A 6,626-nucleotide genomic window follows, 5' to 3' on the forward strand; every position below is an offset into this window, starting at 1 on the left:
GTGCTTTGGCTCTGATAAATTTTTTTCCGATATTTTTACACGATCACATTTGAAATCACAGGACTGAAAATTATGAAGCAGAAGCATTTGTCCTTGGTGTTTCTGAAATATGTGAACCAAAACCCAATGTCTGCACTTTTACTCTCACAACTTCTGACGTGAGGCACAGATTTTACAAAACAGCTTAAAATAAAAGTCTCGCAAAATGTGCAGATTTCCTCAGATCCCAAAAAGCAATGGAAAAGCACTCAGACCACAAGGCCTTCACGGGAATAACAGAAAGAAGAGGAGAACTTTGGCTCTCACTGTGAATACCCTGGAATGTTAGTGGAGGAACAGGAGAAGCCTTAGAAGATTTAGGAGCATAATCAGCATAAGGTAGGAAATTTCCATCTGTGGCAGCAAAAGAAGTAAATCTAGGATTTTCCAGAACAAATTTCTTTGAAGCAGAACTTCCAACACCACATTTTTAAGGTTTTCTCCTTGGCCTTTGCACCTCTCATCTTTGTTATTTGTTCATTCTTTCCTATTGGGGTGATGCCTATTATTCTCTCTCTTTTTACATTCCAAAGATATTTCCTTTACTGTGGAACAGGGGCGTCCAAGGGAGACCACAGCCATGAGTTCTTAGTTTCTGTTTCTCGTTGAGCCAGCAAGGCCCTTTTCTTATCCCCCTTTTCTGCTTATCACTAGAGACAGAACCTGAAAACCATGGTTGCAGGCTGCTAAAAGCCTAAAATAAAACACAGCCATAAAAATAACAGAACAAGTCGGGTTGGAAAAGCTTGCTGTACAAGGCAACCAGGGCTGGCTTATATTCACCACATCCTTTCTTCTTTCCCAGCAATTGGGCTCAAGAGAAAACGTCCAACTTTTAGTATCTCCCTCAGTATACAATGAGAATAGTGGAACATATGTTCAAAGGTTTGGCTTTTTGGGCTACCGCTGGTGACTAGACTCTGTCTCCCCCAACAGGGAGTGCTAAAGGAAATGGCAGAGTAATAAGAATGACAACTTATGACTGCTGAGAAAAGAAGCTGAATGCTTATCACAGCCTCAGAGATACAAACACTGCAATCAACTGCGGAAGCAAAGGACTACCGTGTCTGGAAAATAAGGGGAAAAATATCTTTACCTTAAAAATACACACACAAGGCCAGAGAAGACACATCGAAGACCCTGTTAATGAAGCACCAGAATATTCAGCCTCACTGACTGCTGTATTATCTTGTAGTAAGAAACTTTTTACATACTACATTACACAGTTGTTTTATAAATTTCTGAATCTCATCAAAAGATTGCAGGGCATACGGAGAAGGCAGAAAACAGAGAAAACATGTCCCAATTAAAGAAATAAAATAAACCTACAAATATTACCTTTAAAAATCTTTGTTGATCTTGAAAGGTCAAAATCTGTAGGTTTATTCTTTTGTAGTTGTTGTTTTTGGTTTTGCATTATATAGTTTAAAAATAAAAATAATTATCAAAGCCGCTTAATGAGACCGGCACTCCTCCGGTACGCGGGGCACCGGGAAAGGAGGAGCCTGGAGACCATGCCGGACACATTGGTGGCCCCAGGCTCAGAGAAGGAGCAAGGACCAGGCTGCATCGGGCCAAAACCGCCTCCACTTCCAGCGTTCGCGGACTCCAGGAGCTCCAGACCTGGGGTCGTGGTGAGATTCTTTGATTGATTGTGTGATGGTGGCTGAGTTCGAAGCAAACAGGTTTCATCACCTTAAATTGCTTTGAACCAATGAACCTGTATTCCCTTACAAAGATGGACAGCCCATCGTGTGAACTATAGATTTTCTGAACAAATTTATATTGGATTCATAGTGGTGTCATGCACGCAGACGCCTCCGAGTTCCCCTAAGTTCTTAGAGGACTGCTTTGCCTTTTGATCTGAGAATTGCAAAGTTCCCTAAAGAATGACATTTGTGGATAAGTGCAAACTTAAGAGAGAGCGATTGGACAGAATTTGTGTAGGAATTCGCCTCCAGATCATGAAAGGCCCCCTGTACCCCCGCCCTGTGGTGGCGCTGCTGGACGGCCGCGACTGCATTGTGGACATGCCCATCCTGAAGGACCTGGCCACCGTGGCCTTCTGTGACGTGCAGTCCACGCAGGAGATCCACTAGAAGGTTCTAAACAGAGTCGTGGGCGCCATGATATACAACACCATAACCCCCACCAGGGAGGACCTGGCAAATTTCAGGGACCTGAGAGTGATCGTGCGGGTGGGCAGCGGCTACGACAAAGTGAACCTCAAGGCTGCTGGCGAGCTCGGAATTTCTGTGTGCAACATCCCATCTGCAGCCGTGGAAGAGACAGCCGACTCCACCATCTGCCACATCCTCAATAGGCACCAGAGGAACACATGGCTGGAACAGGCACTGTGGGAAGGCAAGCGGGTTCAGAGCGTGGAGCAGATCTGCGAGGTGGCCTCGGGAGTGGCCCCTGTTCTTGGGGAGACGCTGGGCCTCATCGGCTACGGTCGCACTCAGTAGGTTTTTGCAGTTCCAGCCACTGCCTTTGGATTCAGCGTCATATTTTATTACCCCTACTTGCAGGATGGAATCGAGCAGTCCCTGGGCGTGCAGAGGGTCTACACACAGCAGGATTTGCTGTATCAGAGCGACTGCGTCTCCTTGCACTGCAGTCTCAGCGAACATAAACACCACCTCATCAATGACTTTACCAGAAAGCAGATGAGGCAGGGAGCATTCCTTGTGAACACAGCCCGTGGTGGCCTGGTGGATGAGAAAGCCTTAGCACAGGCCCTCAAGGAGGGCAAGATACGAGGGGCCGCCCTCGACGTGAATGAGTCGTAGACCTTTAGCTTGGCTCAGGGTCCATTGAAGATGTCCCGAATCTCATCTGCACTCCTCACACTGTCTGCTACCGCGAGCAGGCCTCACTGGAGATGAAGGAGGCAGCTGCCACCGAGATCCTCTGAGCCATCACAGGTCTCATCCCAGGAAGCTTAAGAAACTGTGTGAACAAGCAATTCTTTGTCACATTTGTGCTTTGGTCAGTAATAGACCAGCAAGCAATTCATCCAGTCATCGTGGGCATGGCTCCAGGAGGACTTCCTGCATCCAATGAAGGGATCATCCCTGGATGCATCCCGGTGACTCACAACCTCCCGACAGTGGCACATACTTCCCAAACGCCCTCTCCCAACCAGCCCACAATCACGGGGACAATCGAGAGCACCCCAACGAGAAATATTAGAGAATGCCGGAGGTTAATCATTCTGATACACTTGGGAACAAAGACAGTGAAAAATAGATGAACTAACAGAAAAAGAATCTGACGCTCTTTTTAGCTGATTCTGGACATATACATCATTGATGTTGCAGTGTTAAAACTACAAGAGTTAGAAAACTGAAGATGTCGTCTGCTTACGGATGCTCTGAAAGAATAGGGTGTGATTTATTAACCATCAACTTCCGTTATTGTGTGTTAAGTTTTTCATCTGTGAGTCAAATCACAAAGAATAAATAGAACTTTTTCCTTTATCAGTCCCTTGGGCAGAGCAGGACTGGAACACCCTGCTCAGAATGTTGCATCAAGAATTCAAACATCAAAATAAAAACCATGAGGAGGAAATCCACATCTTGTGACTTGAGTCCCTTCAGTCTACAGGGACTGGTTACTGCTTTTTGCTAATAGGAAGATCACATTACTAGAAAATGTGGAGTAAACTGTTTGCTTGTGTTAGACATCTGCACGCATAGGATTGAAGACAGTGCCGGCTCCTGTACAGAGAAACGTCTCTCACATCTGAACTGCATACTGAGCATGTATGTAAAAGCCTCCGATAATGCAAAAAATAAAAATAAAAAATAAAGCAGTATTAAATTTCACAAGCTCTTTGTAATCAAATATATTTTCTCAGTTTCAGATGCTCTGCTATTTTATTGAGTGGGAAGTCTTGCACTAAAAGGGTTCAAGAAAAATAATATTGCATTTCCTTATGTCACAGTAAACAATTTTAATGGTAACTTATCAGATTGTCTATGAACAAACCCACTTTTTAAGACACTGATAAAATCTTCTTTTCTTCACGTATTTTATACAAGAACATTTCAGATGTAATGGATGTGACTGATTTTAAAAAATCCTATTAGATTTACATCAATTAGTTACATGTTCTATTCATAGTCTTTTGTGAATCATTGCCTTTTTGTTTAAAAATATGGCCTGTTTTGAGCCATTCATTAGGTACATTCCTGTTTTTGTGACAAAAGAAAAACTTTAAAATTGTCCCAAACAGAAAAATAATGCCTATCAGAAGTATGCTTTGTTTTAGTGCGAGTTACCATTACTGTAGATGTTTATTGTAAAGATGGACATTTAGCATTCAGTGCAGTTTTCAATAAAATGTAATTAGAAAAAAACTGCTTAAAGAACACAAACAGAACATAGACAACAAAATAATATTAGAAGTGATACATAAAGAAAATGAGATATCAATAAAAATATTTTTAGAAACCAACAAAAATTCTGAATCTGAGGAACACAATAACTATATTAAAATTTCAATCAACAGTCACAAAAGCAGACTAATAAAGCAGAAAAAATCACACAATTCATGACATTGTAGTTGTAAATATTGAGCCATGAAAACAAATATTTTAAACACAATAGAGAAAAAATATGGGATGTACTGCACACCATCAAGTGGACCATTGTATTTATAAAAGGAGTCTAAGAAAAACAATATAGGAGAAAAGTAATAAAGAGGTTATTTTTAAAAAGTAGCTGAGAAATCCCCAGATGACAAGATAATTAAACAAGAAGAAATACTGCCAAACAAAATCCTTCAACTGGAATAATTTCACTTCAGGAATAAAAAAAAAAAAGCCTTTCCAAAATAAATAAAAGCTGAGTGTGTTACTAACCATTAGAACAGTCCTAAAGGAAATGTTAAAGAAAGTCTATCACATCCGAAAATGAAATGATGCTGCCCAGCATCATAAAAGCACATGAAAATAGAAAACTCTCTATTAAAGATAAATATATAAACAGGTATAGAAATCCTACTATCATAATGATGGTGCACAAAACTTTCAAAATATTACCATGGAGTTTAAAAAATGTAGCACAAATCTGCATAAATGTGTGTTCATAGATAATAAGAAAAGATAATATGTGATATTAATAACACAGGGGGGTATGAAAAGGTACAACTTTGCATTCAGTTGAAATATAGTTGTTATATATTGTCATAACTTTAAGATGATTTATATAGTCTTTATTTCTCAAGATGATTACCAAAAAAACCTATAGAATGTATACAAAAGCAAACGAGAAAGAAATTGAATCACGTCACTACAAAATCAACAAACAAAAATAAAGCAGTAAGAGAAAAAAATGATAAATAACACATCTACAAGAAACACAGAAGACAATTACAAATAATAATAGTAACTTCATTAACTGCAGTAATTGCTTCAAATATAAAAATTAAATACCTTAAAGAAAATGAATAAATAATTTAATGGATTAAGAACAAAGAAGATCTAGCAATGTGCTCTCTACAGGAGTAACTTTAGCTCTAAGGACGCAAATAACTTGAAAGTAACAGTATAAATAAAATATATATTATACAAAAAGTAGCTACAATTGGAGCGTCATGGTCATAATTATATTAAACAAAATATATCTTAAGTCAAAAGTGTTAACGAGACAGATTGGTATTATGTAACGGTGAGATGTGTTAACTTGAAATGAATCTATAACAATAATTTATAAATCATATAAATATAATTTGAAAAACCTGCAAACATATACCATTGGGATTTTCACAAGAAATACATTAAATTTTTATATTACTATAGATAACACTGACATCTCTCCTTTTTTTTGGAGACAGAGTTTCTATCTCCCAGGATGGAGGGCAGTGGCACGATCTTGCGATAGGCTCATTACAACCTCGTCCTTCCAGGTTCAACTGATTCTCGTCTTTCAAATATGTAAAACAAATATTGACAGAAGTCAAGCAAGAAATATACAGCAACACAACAATTGTGGACTTCAAGACTCCACTTTCAATAATGACTAGAATAGTCAGATGTAATATCAGGAAGAAAGCCAAACCTGAACATTATAGACCTAACCAGCATTTACAGAACTCTGCAATCAAAAGCAGCAAAATATGCAACATTCTCAATCACACATGGTACATTCTGTTAGGATACATGTCTTATTAAATTTAAGAAAACTGAAGTCATATAATGTAAATAAACTAGAAATCAAAAGCAAGAAAATTGGCAAATAAGTAAATAAGAGGAAATTACTCAAAATCTTACATATAGTCTTGCTGAAGTGTGAGGTGATTTAATATTAAGATGTCAGGGCCGGTGCATGACTCATACCTGTAATCCCAGGACTTTGGGAGGGCAAAGTGGGTGGATCACTTGAGATCAGAAGTTTGAGTCTAGCCCGGCCAACATGGCAAAACCCTATCTCTACCAAAAATACAAAAGTTAGCTATAAGTGATGGTGCATGACTGCAATCCCAGCTACTCTGGTGGCTGAGACTGGAGAATTGCTTGAACCTGGGAAGTGGAGCCTGCAGTGAGCACAGCTCACACCATTGCCCTTCAGCCTGAGTGACT

At 39.4% G+C, this 6,626-nt stretch overlaps 1 pseudogene; it reads left to right on the forward strand.

Annotated features, from left to right (window-relative positions):
- The first annotated feature begins 1,804 nt into the window (after positions 1-1,804).
- On the forward strand, positions 1,805-3,848 carry LOC129053156 (C-terminal-binding protein 2-like; annotated as a pseudogene).
- Positions 3,849-6,626: the final 2,778 nt, after the last annotated feature.

Source organism: Pongo abelii, chromosome Y (genome assembly GCF_028885655.2).
Source record: "Pongo abelii isolate AG06213 chromosome Y, NHGRI_mPonAbe1-v2.0_pri, whole genome shotgun sequence".
NCBI classification, from domain to species: domain Eukaryota; kingdom Metazoa; phylum Chordata; class Mammalia; order Primates; family Hominidae; genus Pongo; species Pongo abelii.